Below are 24,178 nucleotides of genomic sequence, written 5' to 3' on the forward strand. Positions count from 1 at the left end.
CTGGGGGCTGGTGCTGTGGCATAGTGGGCTAAACCACTGCCTTCAGTGCCAGCATCCCATTGCGGCACCAGTTTGAGTCCCAGATGCTCATTTTCCAATCTAGCTCTCTGCTTTGGGCTGGAAAAGCAGTGAAAAATGGCCCAAGTGCTTGGGCTCCTGCACCTGCATGGGATACCCGGAAGAAGCTCCTGGCTCCTGGCTTTAGATTGGCCCAGCTCGGGCCATTAAGTTCACTTGAGGAATGAATCAGTGGATGGAAGACTTCTATCTGTCTCTCCCTCTATATGTAACTCTACATCTCAAATAAATACATAAATTCTTAAAAAACAAAACAACAACAACAAAGAAACTGAGACTTCTGTTCTGTGTTTTCTTAGCTCACTTTAAACTCTATTTACTTTTTTATCTTTTAATAATCTTTGCACTCTTATCTTAATGTAGTTTTGATTATTTATTTGAGAGGGAGAAAGAGAAGGATAGGGAGGGAGGGAAAAAAGAGAGAGAAAGCGAGAAAGAGAGGGTGCTCCCATCTGCTGGTTCACTCCCCAAATACCCTTAATGGCCAGGGCTGGTCCAGGTAGAAGTCATGAACTGGGAACTCAGTCCAGGTCTCCCAAATGGGTGGTGGGTGCTCAACTACTTGAACCATCACCTGCTGCTTCCCAGTGTCTGCATTGCCAAGAAGATGGAATTGGAACTGGAGCTGAGAATCAAACATAGACTCTCAGATATGGGACATGGCATCTTAACTGCTAGGTCAAGTGTCCATACCTATACTCATATTTTTAAAAAGCTGTCTTCTTGGGCTAGTGTTGTGGTATAATGGGTAAAGCCACCTGTGATACCAGCATCCCATTTGGGCTCTGGTTAGTGACCTGGCTGCTCCCCTTCCAATCCGGCTCCTGGCTAATGGCCTGGGAAAAGCTGCAGAAGATGGCACAAGTACTTGGGCCCCTGCCCCCTACTTGGAAGACCCGGAGGAAGTTCCTGGTGCCTGGCTTTGACGTGGCCTACCACTAGCCATTGTGGCCATTTGGAGGCAGTGAACAAGCAGATGAAAAGATCTGTGTCTCTGTCTCTCTCTCTCTGTGTAACTCTTTCAAATAAACAAATAAATCTTTAAATTAAAATAGATATCTTCTGTGGTGACAGCTGTGGTAAAGCAGGTTAAACCACTGCTTGCGATGCCTGAATCCTATGTCACAGTCCAATATAAAGGGTCCCAAATCAGTTTCCAATACAGCTTGGAAAAACGTGGGAAGTATTTTAGATTCTCATGAAATGTATGGGTAATAGCAGATCAAAAAAAGTGATAGAATGTTCAAAGTTGAGGGAACATTATGTGCAAAGTCCCTGAGACAGTAGTGTAGTTTAAAAAAAGTTTCAAGGTTTCTGCTCTGCCAGATAAGAGTTTTCTTTATTAGGTGTGTTTATGGACAATTAATAGTAGCTGGTTCCATAGAATATCTCATGTGTGAAAGACATGAGGTTTATTCATTTGCTGCTGCTCTCTGGCCTTAAGTCTTAGCATTGAATTGTATCATTCTCTGCCTATTTTCACAAGCAATCCCTTGTATAGTGGGTTACTAAGACTCCAAAGCATTTGGTGTTAAGTCTGGATACCTTGAATTGAAACATTGCAATTACCAGACTATTCTAATACACTGGTCCCTACTCTATTCATTTAAGGAAGAGGAAACTGTCAATAAAGAGATTAGGAAACTTTCCCTAGATCCCATAGATAGTAAATGAAATATAGATTAGGCCTGAGACAATACATCAGAAACAGGTGCAATATGATCACTGTAATATATGAACTTCAAGAACTAGCATAGAGGGTTAATACTCGCTATGCAATACAAGACAAGGCAGCTGAAACTCTTATCATCAAGACAGGCATCTTTGTTATCTGATTTGAATGCTCAAGAAGCATTCTAGCCTGAAAACATGCCAACATCACTTGCTTAGCTCCTTTCTAAGATTGTATTAGAGTGGTATTGTTTTGAGTCTTGAAAGCATGCATTGTCTCCAAGAGTGACCTTGAAGTTGATAGCTAGTTGAGCACAAACTATGTTCCCAAGCAATCTTTAGGAAAGATAGAAACCTGGAACTCATGAATAAAAAAAGCAAACAAAGTACAAGTTTAAGAAACCCGAATGCAAGCAACTATTTATCTAAGGCTGTCAGTTTATGATAGTTTCTCAGGGAAACTGAACAATTGAACATAATGAGAATAATTGCTAAAGACTTCAAGCCTTCACTGATAAGTAATCACAGAGAATCATAATATGAAGGGAGATCTGGTTATTTGGATACTTGTTATAATAGTTATATAAAGAAGTTGGTACAAGAGATCTTCAGAAAGTTCACAGAAAATGTGTATTATGAAAAAATTATGGATTTCAAAACTTTACACACAAATAAGCTTATCTTTTAGTTCAGTTTTTTCCGTAAACTTTTCAGAGTATCCTTGTATATCATGTGTAAAGGTAGTAGTGCTACTTCTAAATTCTAAGAAATATTTATCATACTAAGCAATATAAATGATTCAAAACTCTCAATCATGCCTTTTTCCCCTAGTAACATGCTCACCAGGCAATGAAAACACTTTTGTTGTTGTTTTCCACCTCAAGGAATTTTGTAGATGATGTCTTAAACCTTGTGTGAAATGAGCAAGTCTTCAAAGTAAACCTTCTCAGGTCAGCGTTGTAGCGTAGCAGGTTAAGCCTGCAGCACTACCATCCCATATGGGTGTTGGTTTGAGTTCTGGCTGCTCCATTTCTGATCCAGCTCCCTGCTAATGGGCCTGGAAAAACAGTGGAAGATGGCCCAGGTGTTTGGGCCCCTGCACCAATGTGGGAGACCCAGAAGAAGTTCCTGGCTCCTGGCTTCAGTCTGCTAGCCCTGGTTGTTGTGATCATTTGGGGAGTGAATTAATGGATGGAAGATTTTCTCTCTCTCTCTCTCTATGTATGTGTGTATGTCCCTCTGTCTCTCTGTAACTCTGTCTTTCAAATAAATAAAATAAATCTTTGAAGAAGGGTGAACCTTATCCTGTCACTTTTTCCTACTATCAGTTCTCTGTATCTGTTAGGACTTTGACTTGCAGGAGAGAAGTATAACAAATACAAATTTGTGCAAGCAAGCATTTATTGGCTCATGTATTTGAAAGGGCCAGAGGTAGGGATAATAGGTTTAGTTTGAATTCAGGAACCAAACGGTGGGCTTCTGTTAGTCTTGTTTGTTTGTTTGTTTGTTTGTTTTTGACAGGCAGAGTGGACAGTGAGAGAGAGAGACAGAGAGAAAGGTCTTCCTTTTCTGTTGGTTCACCCCCCAATGGCTGCTGCAGCCATCACGCTGTGGCCGGCGCACCATGCTGATCTGAAGCCAGGAGCCAGGTGCTTCTCCTGGTCTCCCATGTGGGTGCAGGACCCAAGGACTTTGGGCCATCCTCCACTGCACTCCCAGGCCACAGCAGAGAGCTGAACTGGAAGAGGAGCAACTGGGACAGAATCTGGCGCCCGGACCGGGACTAGAACCCGGGATGCCAGCACCACAGGTGGAGGATTAGTCTAGTGAGCAGCGGCAGCGGCGCTGGTCCTGTTTTTTTTTTTTTTTTTTTTTTTTTTTTTTGACAGGCAGAGTTAGACAGTGAGAGGGAGAGACAGAGAGAAAGGTCTTCCTTCCCTAAGTTCACTCCCCAAATGGCTGCTATGGCCGGCGCGCTGCACCAATCCAAAGCCAGGAGCCTGGTGCTTACTCCTGTTAGGGGGCAAGATGTTGGTATCATTGCCACATCTCACATCTTCATCTGAAAAATCCAGTGGAACAGTGCTCTTTCTCAGAGTCAGTCATCATGGCCTGAGCCATGGTGTTGAGAACGTGAGGTTTTGCTTAAGAAAATCAGGATCTGCTTTGGAGGTGGGGATTGGGGTCATTCCCATTCAGCCAGGAGGGTGGAGGACTGAGCTGGGAGGATTTCTGCAGAGGCAATCCTGCTACAGGAACATAGCAAAATTGGTGCTGAACAGGGGACCAAGCTCCTGTCTTGCTCTGTCATGCATGTTGTAGAATGTGTCAAAATCTCCAGGATTTTGCTTCCATCTTTGTGGTCCAGTGTGCATCACTGCTGTATCCCAATTCCTGTCTGAAAAAGGGGGAAAAAGGAGACAGATGTGCTCCTTTTTTCTTATCTGTTAGGGATTTTCAACATTGGCACTATTGACATTTGGGCCAGACGCTTCTTTGTTGTGGAAAGGTGTCCTGTGCTTTGTAGGATATGCAGCAATGTCTCTGACCTCTGGCCAATGGGTGCTGGTAACATTCTCTCTCTTCCTTAGCTGTGACAATCACAGTTGGGCTCAGATACTTCCAAGCAACTCGTGGAGGGGATATTTTACTTCTGTTTGGATTCTTGGGCTAGAACTGAGTTACTGGGTTATACATTGCTGCAAGGGAGACTAAGACAAATGGTCCTTTCATTTTTTTTTTCTTGATGGTTATGAGCCATTAAGAATGCATCCAGGGGCCAGTGCTGTGGTGCAATGGGTTAAAGCCCCAGCCTGCAGTACTGGCATCCCATGTGGGTGCCAGTTTGAGTACTGGCTGCTCTACTTCTGATCCAGCTCCCAACTAATGCACCCAGGGAAAAAGTAGAGGATGGCCAAGTCCCTGTGATGTAGAGGCATACAGGATAAAATTGATCAGGTTTGTGAGCTGGAAGACTATGCCTTCACTACATTCCTGTGTGACCTCATGCCCCTGCCTGACCACACCTGTGTGCCCACTGGCTAATCAGGCTAATTAACCACTCCCCTTTGGAATTGATTAAAGGTGTGGAACACGGTGGGCCCAGTCCTTATTCATTGGTCTTTTGCCATTGTGGGCCCCTGCTGCCCTGCACCTCCAGGGCACATGGCCTTCGCGCCACCCGTCTCATGCTTCCTGGCCTACATGCTCTCCTCCATGTGGCTAGCTCCTGGTGCTCGGTATGAATTCAGATTTATCTCTCTTTTAGATAGGACCCTTACTCTGCTATGCATTTCTCTCACTGAATAAAAAGCTTAAAATATATGCCTTGTTCATTTATGCCAGTATTCAGAATTCTTCTCGGAGTATTAGGCAAGAACCCACACAGACTTATTGATATTGGGAATTTATTAATAAGCACACTGTAGTATCGTATGCCAACACATATTCTGATATCACCAGGGCCTCTGCACCCATGTGGGAGACCCAGAGAAGGCTTCTGGCTCCTGGCTTCAGATTGGCCCAGTTCCAGCTATTGCAGCCATTTGGTGAGTAAACCAGTTAATGGAACACCTCGCTCTCTCCCTGTCTCTACCTCTCTCTGTAACTCTTTCACATAAATAAAATAAATCTTACAAAAAAAAATAATGAGTCCATAGTAAGGTTTCTGCCACAATGTTTAAGAGTGAGTATGACATTTATTACTCATATTAGTATAAGAATATAATGATAATGGTAGGCAATATTGAGTTTTTGTCTTCACGAAGCTCCAGGATTCCAAAAAAAATTTCTCTAAAATGCTTCGAACACTTTTTAAGATGCATTTCATATTTGTGAACCTTCTTTTAGATTTCAACTATGGGAACCTTGAAAATCCATGAAACTATTTAAATGTCTTGCAAATGAATGTTGTCCATTTTAAGGACAACAAAGTCTGTGTCAAGTAGAAATTATAGTCACCCCTCCCAAATCTTTCTTTCCAGAGCTATTGGTGTGACCTTTTGCCTGCTGTTGATGCTGGAGACATTGGTACCAACTAAAGACATCAGACTTTAATTGTTGTTGTAAGTCTCTTCCCACCCCATATCTTTGGTCTTGATGAAATACTGATGAGCACTTCTAACATGTACAAGACGTTCTAATGCATCTAGACTTCTCATATGGCTTCTTTTCTCTTTAGGACTTCCTAGTAAGCCTGTGATTGTTGGGATGGGTGATAACATTGAGTAACATGAACTTTGATGTACTCAAAATCATTCTTCCCTCTTGGATATCTGAAATATTTTTTGAATCAAACTTAGATGCCAGGCCGGCGCCGCGGCTCACTAGGCTAATCCTCCGCCTAGCGGAGGGGCGCCGGATTCTGTCCCAGTTGCCCCTCTTCCAGGCCAGCTCTCTGCTGTGGCCAGGGAGTGCAGTGGAGGATGGCCCAGGTGCTTGGGCCCTGCACCCCATGGGAGACCAGGAAAAGCACCTGGCTCCTGGCTCCTGCCATCGGATCAGCGCGGTGCGCCAGCCGCAGCGCACTGGCCGTGGCGGCCATTGGAGGGTGAACCAACGGTAAAGGAAGACCTTTCTCTCTCTGTCTCTCTCTCTCACTGTCCACTCTTCCTGTCAAAAAAACAAAAACAAAACAAAACAAAACAAAAAAAACAACTTAGATGCCTGTTACTTCTCTTAGACTATTTGTCAGTCCTATTTGTAAGTAGAATTCAGGTCTTATATCTCATGCATTTTCCTGAGCAGTTCAAACATGGCGATTCAGTTTTGGCTTGATCTTGAATCCCCTTGCTATGTGTTCCTTCACTCATTTATTTAAGTTATCCATTATTTTCTTTTATTTGTTCAAATACCACATTGATTCAATATCTAGTATGTATAGGCATATCAGGGCCCTCACAATCCAACAAGTTGTGAGGTTGACAGCTCCCTCCTTCTCCATGTTATGGATTTGCTGTTTCCACAGTTTTTTTTCATTGGAAGTCCTTGGGTTATACTGAAATCTTTCTGCTACCCGGTTATTTTTAGTGGTGTATGTTCAGGCAATTCAATATTTGTGTAGTTCATAACTTTTTCTGGGAAACAAACAAACGAATCAGTAAAAGCCAGCTAGTCACATATTCTTTTTTTATTTTTTTTCTTTTTATTTATTTTATTTTATTATTTTTTGACAGGCAGAGTGGACAGTGAGAGACAGAGAGAAAGGTCTTCCTTTGCCGTTGGTTCACCCTCCAATGGCCGCCGCGGCCGGCGCACCGTGCTGATCCGAAGGCAGGAGTCAGGTACTTCTCCTGGTCTCCCATGGGGTGCAGGGCCCAAGGACTTGGGCCATCCTCCACTGCACTCCCTGGCCACAGCAGAGAGCTGGCCTGGAAGAGGGGCAACCGGGACAGAATCTGGCGCCCCGACCGGGACTAGAACCCAGTGTGCCGGCGCTGCAAGGCGGAGGATTAGCCAAGTGAGCCACGGCGCTGGCCATATATTCTTAAGTTAAGCAGAATGTATGAGTTATTGGGAATCTGGATTGTCTACTATTGGCTGAATCTGAGGTATTATTTTTTTTTCTCAACAATCTTTGGTCAGACTGAGGGTGACCACACTGCAATGACTGATTTGCTCTGTAAGAGCGCATCATCTGAAATGCTTTTTATTTGTTTAAAATTGTTAAATTTTTCATTGTAGTAAAACGTGCATTACATGGAATTTACCATTGTAATCATCTATAAGTTTACAGTTCCATGGCATTAAGCACACTCACGCTGTATTACAACACCCACCACCATTCCATCTCCAGAACTTTTTCATCTATCTCAACTTAAATTGTACCTGTTAATAAACAAGGATTCCCCATCATTCCTTCACCCACGTCACTGGCAACCACCATTCTACTTTATGTCTCTGTAAATTTCATTACCTTAGGTATCTTACACAGGTGCAATCATACTGCATTTGTCCTCTGTGACTGACATTTCACTCTGTACAATGTCTTCAAGGCTCATGCATGTTGTAGAATGTGTCAGAATTTCCTTTCTTTTTAAGGATGAGCTATATATTGTATTGCTATGGTTTAGATGCGGTTTGTCCCTGAGAAAACTCATATTGAGGTTTGGTTGCTGATGTAGTTATGTTGGGTGCTGAGATCTTTAAGATTAATGTCTTTCACACATGACCAGATTTGTTCTCCTGGATTAGTTTCATGAGGATGAGTTGTTTAAAAGGGTCAGCTCCTTTGTTCCCTCCTTCTTCTTCAGTTTGGGCTTGTTTTCCACTTTTCTACCATGCTGAAATGAAGCACGAGGCCCTCATGGATATGTCTACCTGATCTTGAATTTCCGCCTTCAGGAATGTGAACTAAATAAACCTCTTCTCTTTATAAATTGCACGGTGTCTTGTCTTATGTGTTCATGCTGATCACTATGGTAGCTACCAGCCAAAAGGTCTAAAATGTAAGATAAATAAAATTTAAAATTTACTATCAGTTACAATAGGCTCATTTCAAATGCCTGATTGTCATTGCTAGTAGCTACTGAATGAGATAGGCCATTCATACAACATTTTTATCTTTACAGAAAATTCTATTCCACAGTGCTAATTCCCAAAAGTTGTTAGGGGTCATTTAAAATTCATAAATCCAGTGCCACCTGGATTTTCCTATCTACAATCTGTAGTTGATGGACAGGATTTAATTTTCCATAGAGCTAAAGAACAGTATCATTATATCTTGGTGCTTGCCACCCACTTGCCCACACAGGCACCCAGAATCTAGTATGTGTAGAACTAAGAGGAAAGGTAAAATTCCAGTATGGGTGAAAGAAGCAGGAAATGAAAGAGTAAGTTCATTGTAAGTTAATAGCATTGTAAGCTTTTTATGGCTTATGAAATTTAGCTTGCAGCCTCTAAAACCCAAGTAGTAAAAATGTGCAAAAATGGTAACCCTCAAATAATAATGAATACTTTTGTACTCAATGCTTTTTAATTCTTATGATAGGCTACTTGAAAATCTATATAAAGAGAATTCTCTCAGGGATAGTAAATGGAACCTGATTATGACAGAGGTGGACTATGTTAGAGTAGTGATTTTCAACCTCTCTTTGCAATGGCTATACTCTGGTAGCAGTAGTTTATTTATAATTTTTATTAGTGTATTTATATGGTACCCCCTTCTCTTACAGTATAGCAAATAAATTTCACTTAGAGGCTTTTGATAGCCCTTTGACTCATGGGAACAAAGACCTTTCTGAGCTGTTTGCTTTATTTTCAAATCCTACCAGAATCCTTGCATATTATTAGTGCTCAGTAAACATTCAGTGGGGGCAAGCATTTAACCTCACATTTAAGAAGCTGGTAATGATGTCCACATGCTATATAGGAGTGCCCAGGTTTGAGTCCCAGTTCTGCTCCCAATTCCATCTTCCTGCTGATATAGACACTGGGAAGCAACATGTGATGGCTCAAGTAGTTGTTCCCCACTACCCAAATGGGAGGCCCCACTAAGTACCTAGCTCCTGGCTTCAGCCAGCTCCAGCCACAGATGTTGTGGGAATTTGGAGAGTGAACCAGTGGATGGGAGTTCCGTCTGTCTATCTGTCTCTTTCTTCCTCACTCTGTCTTGCAAACCAATAAATACAATAAAAGACCTGAAACAGGCCTTTAATTCACTTCCAAAGGGGAGTGGTTATGTAGCCTGATTGGCAGGTGGGTGCACATGTGTGGTCAGGTAGGGGCATGAGATCACACAGGGGGCATGGTGGAGCTGTGGTCTTCCAGCTCACAAACCTGATCAATTTTATCCTCTCTGCCTGCCTACATCATTTCCACATTTGGAGGCACAATAATGACTCTGTCATTGGATTTTTGTAGAGATTGAATAAGATATTTAAATTGTTTGGCCGGCGCTGCGGCTCACTTGGCTAATCCTCTGCCTGCAGTGCCGGCACACCGAGTTCTAGTCCCAGTCGGGGTGCCAGATTCTGTCCCAGTTGCTCCTCTTCCAGTCCAGCTCTCTGCTGTGGCCAGGGAGTGCAATGGAGGATGGCCTAAGTACTTGCGCCCTGCACCCTCATGGGAGACCAGGAAAAGCACCTGGCTCCTGGCTTCGGATCAGCGCGATGCGCCTGTCGCAGCAGCCTTAGGGGGTTAACCAACGGGGAAAAAAAAAGGAAGACCTTTCTCTCTGTCTCTCTCTCTCACTGTCTACTCTGCCTGTCCAAAAAAAAAAAAAAAAAAAGATACTTAAATTGTTTAGCAAAGTTCTTGACCTATATTTAGCTTTCAGCATATGTTAACTTTATAGAAGAGGCCCCCTTTTAGCATTTGTAGAAATAATATAGGCTTAGTCTAAAAGCTGAGAGACAGCGTGTGTGTGTGTGTATGTGTGTGTGTGTGTGTGTGTGAGAGAGAGAGAGAGAGAGAGAGAGAGAGAGAGAGAGGAATCTGGAGGAGGAAAGAGCTTGTGATGTGGTCCCCAGAGTTTGAACTAAGATGGGGAGGTGGTGGTGCAATTTTGTTGCAGAGTGGCCAGCTGGAAATAGAGCAGCAAAGGAACTCTATGTTCTGGATATCTGCTAGGTGCCTCTAGACCTTTATCATTTTGTCAAGTGTTTTTATTTGAAATACCCTTTTTCCCGATACTGAATGGTGCCTCCCTAGTTCATTCAGAGCTGCTCAAATGCTATGCTTCATGGCAAGCCTACTGAAAAAGCACTTCCTGCCCTCTACTTCCCTACCTTTCCCTGATAATGATAATTGTGTATCCTATTTTATTTTTCTTCTCAGTCCTTGTATTTTCATTCTGATACTTTTAGGGCTTTTATGAGAACAGCTACATGAGAGCGGAGTCTTCTTTTGTTCATTGTATTGTGCTTGTTCATAAGAGGCATGCAATAAAGTTTTAATTTTTCTGGTGAAATTCATATACTACATTTTTGTCAGCTGACCCTCACAAGAATTCTGCATGCTGAGAGGCTATAGTCTCAGGTTATAGTGAGAAAACATGGTGTTCAGAGAGGTTAACTTGCCATAGGTCACATAGCTAATGAGTCTTGGAAACAATAGTTGTGAGTCTTGTGGGGAGCAACTCGGACTAGACTAAGTTACTGGAATTAAGACTTATTCTGGGCCGGCGCCGCGGCTCACTAGGCTAATCCTCCGCCTAGCGGCGCCGGCACACCGGGTTCTAGTCCCGGTCGGGGAGCCGGATTCTGTCCCGGTTGCCCCTCTTCCAGGCCAGCCCTCTGCTGTGGCCAGGGAGTGCAGTGGAGGATGGCCCAGGTGCTTGGGCCCTGCACCCCATGGGAGACCAGGAAAAAGCACCTGGCTCCTGGCTCCTGCCATCGGATCAGCGCGGTGCGCCGGCCGCAGCGCGCCGGCCACGGCGGCCATTGGAGGGTGAACCAACGGCAAAGGAAGACCTTTCTCTCTGTCTCTCTCTCTCACTGTCCACTCTGCCTGTCAAAAAAAAAAAAAAAAAAAAAAAAAGACTTATTCTATGCATCTGCTCTCCCACAATATGGCACTGGGAGAGGAGTAAACAGCTTCTACGCAGCTGCCTCCAGTTCGACCAATAACCTGCAGGAGCTGATCCTGCTCCTGATTGAAGGAGAGCAGCGTTGGGATTGGTGGAAGAGGACTATAAAGGAGGAGAGAGACAACATGCACCAGGAACATCTAAGGGGAACATCTATCTGAAGGAACATCTGAGCAGCCCCCGAGAGAGCCGGCTGGCGGTGTGCCGCTCCCCCGCGGAAGTGGGGAAAGTGGCAGGGGCACCGCCCTTCCACGGAGGTGGAAGGACGGCAGCCAACCCGGGAAGAACTAGCAGCAAACCCGGGAAGGGCCGAGCAGACAAAAGAACAGCGCAGGGTCCTGTGTCGTTCCTCCGCGAAGAGGGGGAGCGACAAGTCTAAAGCAAATATCTTCTCATTACATCAGATAATTAGTTTATACTTATTTTTTTTTTTTTTCAAAAGAAGTTGGGTACCTGCAGGTTTAATGGTGGTATGCATTATGCAAAATAAGGCAAATAGAAATAAAATAAAACAGAGATCCTATAAATGAAGTCAAAGAGATAGCTCTCTGGCCTGTGACAAAAGTAACATGTTGCCACAATTTTGTTTTTCCCCTGGGCTGGTGGTAGTTGGTAGAAATGAATAGGTTTCTGTTGACTTTGACACCCAGTCTCTTATCTCAAATATTAGAGCCTCAACCTCAGAAGGTAGAAACACCAAGTGAGATTATTTTCTTTGCTAGGTGGTAAATTCTTTCAGAACAGGGACTATGTCTTAATGTTTGAATTGCTTATAGCCTTTGGCACGCTGACTTCCCAGGTAGTGTCTGCAGAGTGGCAGACTTCTGTGCTTGCTTGCATCACAAAGGAAGTTGGGCTAAATGCCTTCTGCCTTCTGCCTACCTCTGGGAGTGGATTGATCTTCTGAAAAGTACTTGAAGTGTTGATGTGTGCTTATTAGAGTCATATAATCAAACCCCTGCATGAAGGAAATTGAAGGAGGGTGACAGTGGAGGTTTACATGGGTCATGTATTCTCAGTGCAACAAGTGGCTAACCCACTTATGAACAAGCATGAGCAGGACCTGTCGATGGAGCCTGTTTTGTGCTCTGGAAATGAGTTTAGATTTAAGAGCTGGATTGAAAGACCCCAAGTCCTGTACTGTATATTATGGAAAAGATAGCTGTACAAAGATATGGTTTTAAAACAAATGTGCTATTTGATTACTGTTTTTAACAAGTAGAGATTAAATTGCTCTATGTATAATTGAAAGTGTACATTGCCTACTTCAAGACAGAGCTCTTTTTTAAAATTTTTTTTTTATTTGCAAGGCAGAGATACAGAGAGGAGAGAGAAAGAGAGAGACTGTCAGACACTTCCAACTGCTGGCTCATTCTTCAAATGCCTGCTAAACTCAGTGCTGGACCAAACCAAAGCCAGGAACCTCGAACTCAGTCCTGGTCTCCCAGATGAGTGACAGAAACCCAAGTATCTGATTCCTCCCAGGGTGTACATTAGCATGAGGCTGGAATTAGAAGCAGAACTGGGATTCAAACCCTGGGCACTTTGATCTGGGATGTGGACATCCCAAGCAGCATCTTAACTTGTGTGCCAAATGGATACCCCCTTACAAATTGTTTTATTTAAGTATCACAGGCATATTATCTGGTGTCTTAACCAGCTTAAAAATTTTTATCCATTTATTTGGGTTAAATACTCACCAGCTAATATTTTTTTGCACCAAAATGAGCTTTTTTTTAAATTCAATTTTCCTATGAACATGTTGAAGTACTGTCATACATATTTCCTATTCCCCTGGAGTTCACAGTCTAGTGAAAGAGACAGTTACCTAAATAATAATGATTTATTTTTAGACCATTTCTTAGTAGTGATAAGACTGTGTCTATGTATAATAAAGGATACTTGTCCTTTACATTGACTCTTTCCTTTAGATAAAGAGGACATTTTCAAAGTTTGCTTTGGTGAGTGGCAAATCAACTCACTTAGTTCTATTCTATCAATGTTCCAGGGAAATTAGATTCTATTATCTCAGATGAACCAGAGAGTAGGTAGGTTCTTGCTTTTGAATTGGATTTCGTTGCGACTGGAATCAGCTGTGAATAGGAAAGGGCTCTACTTAACACCTGTGATGAGACTAGCAGCACTCAGAGCAAAGTGCTTTTAGTACAGAGTTTGTATTTGACAGACTTCAGCACCTGCCTGGTAACATAATAGCAAGTGCCAGCATGGGATAGGATAGCCCTGGGCAATAAGAAAACAGCAAAGATGAAGCTCACAATAGGGAGGGTACAGGCTTGAAACTTCAGCTGGGTTGACACAGAGTGATTGCATTAAACAAGATGGACAAGTGTTGACAACGGGATTTCCCAAGTCATTTTCCTAGGAATGTCATCCCTTCAAAGATGCTTTCTTTTGAAAAATGGGTTGGGAGGACTTTTAGGGGTCCTCTCCTTTTTAGGTAGATTCATGTGCAGAGTATCATATTAAAAGCCTTCATGAAACTTTGTTGAGAAAGATTACAAAGTGATGTAAAGAGGCTATTCAATTTTTGATAACATTTGCTGTTGTTATTTTTCATTATGCTTTTTTGTTCAACAAATATATCTTGAGTGTCTACTGTAAGGCAGCAGAACAACTGGCTATTAAATTATTAGTGACTTGAGGGAGGCAAAATAATTAACACAATAGAAAAATAAATATGGGTGTGGATTATATTCCCCTGGGTCACAGCTGTAAGGACCCATAGCTAACTTAAATTAAAATGTCTTAAACATCATCAGTTAGAGGACAGTGTACCACCTAGTGGCAGTTTCTGAAAGTGCAGTCGTCGTCCACAGGTGGTTTTCTGTCTTATTCACTGAGTAGAGATAGTGACCTTCACACAATCTAGGACCCCTAAAAGTACATGAGGTTTGAATGAAACATGAAATAATTTTTTTTGCAAAAGTAATACGTGTTAATTGTTAAAAATATAGAAAATACTAATAGGAAAAAAGGATGAAAGTAAATCATATATATATTTCCTATGATTTATATATTTTATGAATGCTTTATGCTATAAATAAATTGTAATATAATTGATATTAACTATAAAAATTCTTTTGTAATTGCATTCCACACGAACATCTGTATATCTGTGTCAATACCTATAAGTCAATATACTATTTTAAAATTATTGCACAATATTCCATTATAGGAATCCATCATACTTAAACTTTCCCTATTGAGGAGACTCGTCATGCTATAATAACCCTACAATGAACGTCCTTTGTATTTCCCACTTACTTATTTCTTCAAAGTAAATTCTTAGAAGTGGAAACGCTCGTCCTAAGGTTATATTTATTTAAATTTTAAAAGCTTCTCTCAGAGAAGTTTATACCAATTTACCCTCCCACCTGCACTAGTTTTGTGTGCCTTTCTCTCCAGACCCTAGCCTGCTGAATAGTATACATAGATGTGCCCATTTGAAGCTAAAAACATCTCATTGTTTTAATTTGCATTTCTTTGACTAATGACTGAGTTGGAAATTTCTCTCTGTGTGTTTTCTACTAGCCATTTATTTCCTTTTCTTTTGTGACTTGCTTGTCTCTACTCATCATGTCTTTTTCCTATTGTGATTTTGGCCTTCTTACTGGGTTACAATCTGATTGCTTTGCAGGCAATTTTGTTTGTTTCTTGTTTTAACTTTTTCTTTTGAACTAATTTTTTTGACATTATTATTATTATTATTATTATTTGACAGGCAGAGTGGACAGTGAGAGAGAGAGACAGAGAGAAAAGTCTTCCTTTGCCGTTGGTTCACCCTCCAATGGCCACCGCAGCCGGCGCACCGCGCTGATCCGAAGCCAGGAGTCAGGTGCTTCCTCCTGGTCTCCCACGCAGGTGCAGGGCCCAAGGCCTTGGGCCATCCTCCACTGCACTCCCTGGCCACAGCAGAGAGCTGGCCTGGAAGAGGAGCAAGCGGGACAGAATCCGGTGCCCCCACCGGGAATAGGAACCGGTGTGCCGGCGCTGCAAGGCAGAGTATTAGCCTAGTGAGCCGCGGCGCCGGCTTTGAACTAATTTTATACTTCCATAAAATTTATGAAAATAGCACAGAGTTCCTCCTGCCCTTTACTTAGCTTCCTCTAATGTGTTCTCTTGCATAGCCATAGTGCAATTAACACAACCAGGAAATTTTTTTTAAAGATTTATTTATTTATTTGAAAGTCAGAGTTACACACCGAGAGGAGAGGCAGAGAGAGGGAGAGGTCTTCCATTTGCTGGTTCACTCCCCAGTTGGCCACAACAGCCGGAGCTGAGCTGATCCAAAGCCAGGAGCCAGGAGCTTCCTCCAGGTCTCCCACACGGGTGCAGGGGCCCAAGGACTTGAACTATCTTCCACTGCCTTCCCAGACCGTAGCAGAGAGCTGGATTAGAACTAAAGCAGCCAGAACTCGAACCAGTGCTCATATGAGATGCCAGCACTGCAGAAAGAGACTTTAGCCACTACGCCACAGCACTGGCCCCAGGAAATTAATATTGGTATATACTGATAACTAAACAAAAGACCTCTTTTGAATTTTACCAATTTTCACACCAATTTCCTTTATATGTCCCAAGAGCCTGTCCAGGATCCCACAGGGCATTATTTTTTTTTCTGTCTCTATCCCTCTCTCTTAAAATTATTTATTTATTTGAAAGGTAGAGGCACAGAGAGAACGGGAGAGGGAGAGAGGTAAAGAAAGGGCTTGTGTGAGAGAGCTTCCAAGCATTGGTTCACTCCCCACAGGCCACAGCTATCAGGGCTAGGACAAGGCACAGCCAGGAGCCAGGTGCTCCATCCTCGACTCTGACATGAGTGGCTGGGGCCTAAGTACTTGGGCCATCCTTTGCTGCTTTCCCGAAGCATTTGCAGGAAGCTGAATCAGAAGCAGAGCAGCTGCGACTCTGATGTGGGATGCCAGTGTTGGAAGCCGCAGCCTAACCTGTCGCACCACAGTGTTGGCTTCATTATGTCCCTTTAATCTTCTCTATTCTATAACTGTTGCTCAATTTTTTTCTTGTCTTTAGTGAGCTTGAAAAAGAGATTTGAAAGATAACTGACCAATTATTTTATGAATGCCTCTCAATTTGGGTTTATCTCGTGGTTCCTCATGATTGGAATGAAGTTTTACATTGGGAAAAGACCATGGCAGCGTTGGATATTTTGTTATTTGCAGTGCATCATTTCAAGGGGCTCATGGGCCTCATGGGCTTTATTTTTACTGTTATTGGTGGAGTTGGAGCCCTTATCTTTCCTGTTAGGTTGATGGAGTTATTAACTGGTTAAGGTGGTGTCTGCTGGATTCTTTTCTGTGAGGTTTCTGCCTTTCTGATTTTGGTCAATAAATTTAATAAACCCACATTAATACATTAATATATTAATTAATATAATTATTAATTAATATATGACCATACTAAGTAACTACTAATATTATTAAATAAGTTTATTTCTTTAACAAATTTGGTAAGAATTAATAAGTTTCTTATATTTTGAAATTAGGCAGCTTTTAAGTTCTAGCTCAAATTAAAAACTGAAGTTGGACAGTGTATGTGATAAATTATAGTTGGGGTTGTTGTAAGACAGGCATTTGGGATAACCATCACTGGGCTATTCTGAAACAAAATTATTAGGTTCCATATTTTTAAAAGTTGATGTATATTATATGTTTAAAGCAAAATAAGACATTTAAAGTGTTTGTGATATTGCAATGGTGTCTTACTTTCACTGACCTCTTCAGTTGGCCACCTATTAGTGGCCCTGCTTGTATTTGATAAGAAGACTTGTACTGTGTTAGAATTCTATGCAGTGTTGCCTGACTAAAACCTCAGATCTGTAGGAGATCATTTGGAGAAATAGTAAATGCTGAAAGAACTGTGGCTTTGTTTATTTATGATAGACAAATTAGAGTCTTCTGAGGGTTGACATTGCAGTATTCTCTTTTGACATATCTCCTCTTTCTACACCCAAGCAACAGTTTCAGAGAAATAGTTCAGTTGTCCAGGAAAAAGACGACACTGTGCTTGAGTTCTAAGTTTGTGTCCTCTTAGCCATATGGCACAGGGCAAGTCTGGTCACCCCTGTAAGTCTGATGCCTTACCTATTTCCCAGGGCAAGATCAACTGGTAGAAAACTGGCAAAAGAGGTTTGTAAACTCTAAAGCAATTAACACGAGTAAGGGATTATTAACACTGTTATTATCTTTTATTAGCTCTTAAAACCATTCTCTGAGCTGTGTTTGTTACTGTGATATCAATTCTATTTCCAGAGGATAAAGCATTTTCACAAAGCATATGGCGTGTGCTATAGTATATTTTGTTTTGTAACATGTAGTATTGCATTTGATTCATTTCTATACTATTTTCCCCTTACAACTTCCTACCACACTTTGACAAACAAGGAATGAGCTGCTTATCTAGTAAAGATTTATGGCAAACGGATTCTATAGTCTTTGGAAGATGTCATTGGCAGTGCAAATAGCAAGGTTAACATGGTTGTTTATGAAATAAATACAAACTTCAGTTAGTATTTCATCTTGAATGCCAGCTTAAACGTTCTTTAGATAACCTCTTATAATTGAAGTCCTTTTATAAACTTGGCCTTTATATTGAATTTTGTCAAATTCAAGGTCAGGCAGAAATTCTAACGTTAATCGCTTCACAGTTGTGGCTATTGTCTTCTCATGAAATATACTGGCTGTTGCTTGCTTTTCTATCATCTTTCCTTTTCTTCTCATATCTCATATGTGTAGTTTTTTTTAAAAAAATAATTTCATTAAGTTGAATTAGTCACAGTGGAGAAGAAGTTCTTGCCTTTTGGTTTAGTGAATGCCTTCTGACTTACTGCATCCATAGTCAAAAGCAGTTCTTTCTGATTTGATAAATGCATTGAAAGCATCTGAAAATGTTTCATCCTCTTTCTTTCTTGCCTTTTCATCTTTTGGAGCAATCAAATGAAATATCCTCTAGGTTTCCTAATTGAAGCTGTCTGCTCTTGGCCTGGTGTTAAAAATGCATGTTTCAATAAGTGTTCTTGTGTGACAGTAAGTTCTCCAGTCATTAAAAAGTATTTTATACTAAGGTTTTCAAATAGAACTTCATATATCAATTTCTAGTAAACACACAAGTGTGTACTTATTATTAAATCAGTATGTTGCATTATACATATCTATATATTACACATTACATATTACATATAATACTACATATTACATTGAGAGAGACAAATATCACTTATTAATTCTTTTGTTAAATAGGGCACAGACCATGGTAACTTTTATCACTGCATTTTTTCTGTCCATAATTTTATTCCTAATACATATTCATGATATTATGATCTAAAACATCATGTAAATTTTAAAATGTCTCATACTTTATCAGTAACAACATAAAAGAAATAAATTCACATTGCTTGCCTACTAAATCACTTGATAATAATTAATTTGAAGGACATACACATTTAGGGTTATTATTTAATTTGGGATTGTTACTTCATGAAAATTACTTTCTGTGTATCTTTAGTGTACAATGCCCTCATTGTCACAATTTTTATTTTCTTCTCAAGAAAGTTTAAATTCATTTTTGTAGCGATTTCTCCCTTTTCAATTAAAAAACTGCCTTTATCATAGTATCGTAGTACTGTCTTCCACCTATCTTATACTTTTTTATATTGTCTTATACCTTTTTTATATTGTGAAGTCTCTAAAAAGAAGCAACACACATTGTTGAAATGAGTATGTAGTACAAAATGCTGCTTGGGCTCCACCTCCCAATAACTTGGTAAGAAGATGACAGGACAATGATTAGAATCATGAGGAGTTGTTTCCACGTTGTAACAAAAATGAGAAGCAGCTGGCACAAAGGTGTGGGCGCCCTCTGAGAAGACATGTGCCTGTCATCTGATGGTAGAATGATAGACAGTTGACAAGGAGCTGAAATGTCATCCAGATAGACTTTAGACCTCTGTTAGCATAACTTGCTGCTGAAATTATATGGGACCCTAATGGCTCCTCAGGAGTTCTTTATTGAAATATCCATTAAGGAGTCAGCAGGATGGATTATCCTAGCAAAGATCCATTTCAAGAGATTCACTTCAAAAGAAAGTACTGGATATTTCCTATATCTATTCTTGCTTGTATATGAAGGGAATAAACTATTTATCTGCAAGTGGTTTTATGGGAGTTTCCTTCTAAATTGTAAGTTATTTCATCTGGATAAAACAATGTTTTAAACCATCTTTAAGTTTTAGAGTTTGAGTTAATATTGTCCTTCTGTGCTCAACAGTTATTATTAGGATGTATGATTCAATACAAATGAATATTGTTAAATGTTTTAATTTATTCATTAAATGTGACATCTACTATGCATCAGGTACCATTCTGGGTGCTGGGGATACAGAGATAGATGAGACTTGGTTTTTGTCTTTAAGAAATATAGAAAGTATAGGGGATAGGGTGGATGGATTATTTTTTTAAAAAAAGATTTATTTATTTATTTCAAAGGCAGAATTGGGGGGAGGAGAGGGAGGGAGAGAGAGGGAGAGCGAGCTAGCTCTTCCATCTGTTGGTTCATTCCCCAACTGGCTGCAATGACTGGAGCTGGGCCAGTCAGGAACTTCTTCCAGATCCCTTACATGGTTGCAGGGGCCCAAGTACTTGGGCCATCCTCTGCTGCCTTCCCAGGTGCATTAGCAGGGAGCTGGATTGGAAGTGGAGCAACTAGAATTTACTCACTAAGCCACAGTGCCAGTCCCTAATTCTCTTCTTAAACAGAGAAGAAAATGGGATGGAACATCTCTACATTTGTGTAAAGTAAATCCTTTGTTATTTGGCATTCAAGCAATTAATATAGGCTAACATACCTAATATGTTTTTTACTTTTTGTCCCCAGATTATGATACAATGGAATGACATGACATGATTTTTTTTTTAAATTTGACAGATAGAATTAGAAGTGAGAGAGAGGGACAGAGAGAAAGGTCTTCCTTCCATTGGTTCACCCTCCAAATGGCAGCTACTGCTGGAGCTACGCAGATCTGAAGCCAGGAGCCAGGTGCCTTTCCTGGTCTCTCACACGGGTGCAGGCGCCCAAGCACTTGGGCCATCCTCCACTGCACTCCCGGGCCACAGCAGAGAGCTGAACTGGAAGAGGAGCAACCAGGACTAGAACCCGGTGCACACATGAGATGTTGGCGCTGCAGGTGGAAGATTAACCTAGTGTGCCACGGCGCCGGCCCCGACGTGATGTTTTATGTAAATATTTAAATACTAGAGTCTGACTCAAATACTTTGATAATTTTATTCAGTGTTTTCACAAATTTAAAGGAGTAGCTGGCTTTACAACAAGAGAATTTGCAACTAGGGTTCAGAGACTATTTAAGAATGCTTTTTTTTGTTTTTTTTTTTTTGCTTGAAAGGCAGAGTTACAAAGAGGCAGAGGCAGAGAGAGAGAGAGAGAGAGAGTCTTCCACCCACTGGTTCACTCCCCAGATAGCTGCAATGGCTGGAGTTGTGCTGATCCAAAGCCAGGAACGAGGAGCTTCTTCCAGGTCTCCCATGTGGGTGCAGGGGCCCAGGGACTTGGGCCATCTTCTACTGCTTTCTCAGGCTATAGCAGAGCACTGGATCAGAAAAGGAGCAACTGGGACTTGAACCGGTGCCAATATGGTTTGCTGGCACTACAGGCAGTGGCTTTACCCGTTTTACCTGCCCCTTAAGAATGCCTTTTGCCGGAGCCGTGGCTCAATAGGCTAATCCTCCACCTAGCGGCGCCAGCACACCAGGTTCTAGTCCCTGTCAGGGCGCCAGATTCTGTCCCGGTTGCCCCTCTTCCAGGCCAGCTCTCTGCTGTGGCCTGGGAAGGCAGTGGAGGATGGCCCAAGTCCTTGGGCCCTGCATCCCATGGGAGACCAGGAGAAGCACCTGGCTCCTGGCTTCGCATCAGCGTGGTGCGCCAGCCATGGCGGCCATTGGAGGGTGAACCAACGGCAAATAGGAGGACCTTTCTCTCTGTCTCTCTCTCTCACTATCCACTCTGCCTGTCAAAAAAAAAAAAAAAAAAAAAAAAAAAAAAAGAATGCCTTTTAAGGATTTTGTTTATTTTCATGTTAAGAAGATGGATTATGCAATTATGGTTTAACTTGTGTGGTGAAATGAACAATTTTTTAAAGATATTTTTCCTATTTATTTGAAAAACAGAGTTAGCTAGAGATGGAGATGATGGAGATGATGGAGATGATGGAGATGATAGAGGTGGAGATGGGGATGGGGATGGGGATGGGGATGGAGAGAGAGAGAGAGAGAGAGAGAGAGAGATAGAGATAGAGAGAGAGAGAGAGAGAGAGAGAGATCTGCTTCCATCTGCTGGCTCACTCCCCAAATGGCTGCAATGGCTGAGGCTGAGCCATCTTGGACTCCCATGTAGATAGAGAGGTCCAAGTACTTGGTCCCTCTTGTGCTACTTTCCCAGGTACACTAGAAGGGAGCTGAATCAGAAGTGGAGAGCCAGGACTTGCACCAGTCCCCATATGGGATGCCAGCATCACAGGTAGTAGGTTAGCTTGCTGTGCCACAAACACCAGCTCCCAAATGAATGATTTAATCAACTTCCTGAAGCAGTTGGCGATAATGATCCCTTTTGTTGTAAAATAGTTCATATTTTCTAAAGTACATTTGCATACCATATCTCATTGGATCTTAGCAGTTGTTAAGATAAGCAGGCAGGTGATATCATTACCATTTTGCATACAAGGAAGACATGTCTTTTCCTGCCTAAAATCTTGAAATTATTTCTAATTGCACAAAGCTTAAATTTCAAAATGGTTCCTCTGATGTGAAGGGCTTTGTGTGCTATGTCCCCTCCACAAGTCTCTGTGTTATCCCTGTTTCATGGCTATGGAACTTTCTGTTCCTTCCCAAACATTGTAACCTTCTTCCCTTATTAGAATTTTCAAGTATGGCATCCTTTCTGTCTGGAAATCTTTTTGCCTTCATCTGCCTTGCTAAGAGGCATACCATTTCCTCAAAGAATCCTAGGTACCCTGGAGTAGGCGAAGACCTTCTGTTCAACTCACTCCACCCACGGCTTTTCCCTTCAGAATCTGTATCACAACTGATGTTATGCTTATGTCAATGCTCGTTTAATGTCCACATTTACCACTGGGGTCTAAGCTTCATGAGAATTGTGCTTTCCTGTCTGGCTTACTCTTTGTCCTCTAGTTGTATGCAATTTCTGAAACTCTCCAAGCACTGTACCATAAATATTGTTAAATGAATAAAAAAATGAATTATATAGAGTCTTAAAAATCTAAAACTACAAAGTCTGGGTTCCTAGTTCAGTAGTTTTTCTACTATGCCAAGCGTATAAGGCAGTAGATGGATAATATTGGCAAAGTGAAATTTTAAGAATTTAAAATTATTTCTAAGTGGAAAGATATAAAGCCTGGATGAAATAGTGAGCAATGAATTTTTATCATTCTGTGACAGAAGAAAGTTATGAAAATGTAAGAATAACACTAATTTCATAAAATGGGAAAATATGTTTACAAAGTAATGAAGCAACTGTTTAAATAAAGAGCTACACTGATGCAGAGTATAGGTATTTATATAGACTAGATGACTTTTTGGTTTTAACCTGGGTTTTTCAAAGACAATGGGAAAGTTTAAATTCTTAAATTGTGAACTGAACATCAAGGCAGGTATGTGGTTTTGTTTTTCCAGAACTCTTCTCAAACCTCACATTCTAAAAAGCCTTTGTTGTTAAAGAGAGTCTATCAAGGAAAGATCGACCCCTCTAAGTACGGCTCTTCCAGGTCAGATTCCGGGGAAGACAATTCAGACAAGATTGGCATACAGAAAGTTTACTGGGACTGTTTTGGGATCAAACCTGTAAGGAAGTGAAGGACGCAGGTTGGGGCAGAGGGGAAATGTGAGCTGCATTGCAGTTACAGCGGAGACCTCAGTCCACCCTCAGGAGGTCAGGAGCTAGTATGGCCTTGCGCCTTTATTGTGCACTGACCACTTGTTGCATGCAAGTTGCCCTGGGAAGGGGCCATGGCACAGGGGGAGGTGGCTCTTCGTAGCTGAGGGCAGCATCTGGAGGGACACTCAGTTGTCACTAACCCTCTCTGCAGCTGGAGGAGTAAATGTTTCAGGCCCAAGGTGCAGGGTGATGTCTACGGGAGTGCACTGCTTGTGCTGTTCAGATCCACTGGCCTTGTGAAAGTTTGGGGAGCAGCTCCCTTGGGGTTTTGGTGGACTCTTTGAAGAAGAAGGCTGTGAGATGAGCCACAGCCCCCACTGGATGAGTGGTCTTGAGACGGGCAGTGCTGACGGCAGGGTCACTCGCTGACCTATCGGCAGTGACTGACTCTGTTTGCACCAAGATCCAGTAGCTGCATCTCTAAAGGATATCTGGTTTTCCACTGCTGGTGGTATGCCTTTGCTTCAGCATCCAAGGATTCTTCTGTGGGGCGTGGGGAGTGGCTGGGGCTTACCATAAACTCCACCCCCTATATTTTCTCTCCACATGTGCCTGTGAAACCAGGGGCTATGTTGTGTCCTATGGTCCAAGTGGCAGGGCTGTGCAGCCTTTCATGTTTCCTGGGATGTGGTCAAAATAATATTCCCAAGTGATGGGATATGTATCCTCCAGACCTCAGAGAGGCTTGCCAGACACTTTACTTTCTTCTCTGGGGTGGGAGGTAGTGAAGTAGGTAAGCACACAGGCTAAAATTAGATCTGTGAATTGGAAGACCACACCTTCGTCACGCCCCTGTATGGCCTCATTCCTCTACCCACTGGGTGCCCACCAGCCAATCAGGTTAATTAACCACTCCCCTTTGGAAGTGGGTTAAAAGCCTGGGGCACAGTGTGTCCAGCCCTG

The 24,178-nt window shown here is 41.8% G+C and overlaps 1 long non-coding RNA gene across 2 annotated transcripts in view; it reads left to right on the plus strand.

Moving 5' to 3' along the window:
* Positions 1–24,178, plus strand: part of LOC127493422 (uncharacterized) — a 158,092-nt gene that overhangs the window by 73,042 nt on the left and 60,872 nt on the right. For both annotated transcript variants that reach the window (XR_007923548.2, XR_007923549.2), the window contains exon 3: positions 5,733–5,813. This is a non-coding gene — a long non-coding RNA (uncharacterized lncRNA). The remainder of the gene's footprint in view (positions 1–5,732; positions 5,814–24,178) is intronic.

The sequence above is a fragment of the Oryctolagus cuniculus genome, chromosome 7, assembly GCF_964237555.1.
Source record: "Oryctolagus cuniculus chromosome 7, mOryCun1.1, whole genome shotgun sequence".
NCBI lineage: Eukaryota > Metazoa > Chordata > Mammalia > Lagomorpha > Leporidae > Oryctolagus > Oryctolagus cuniculus.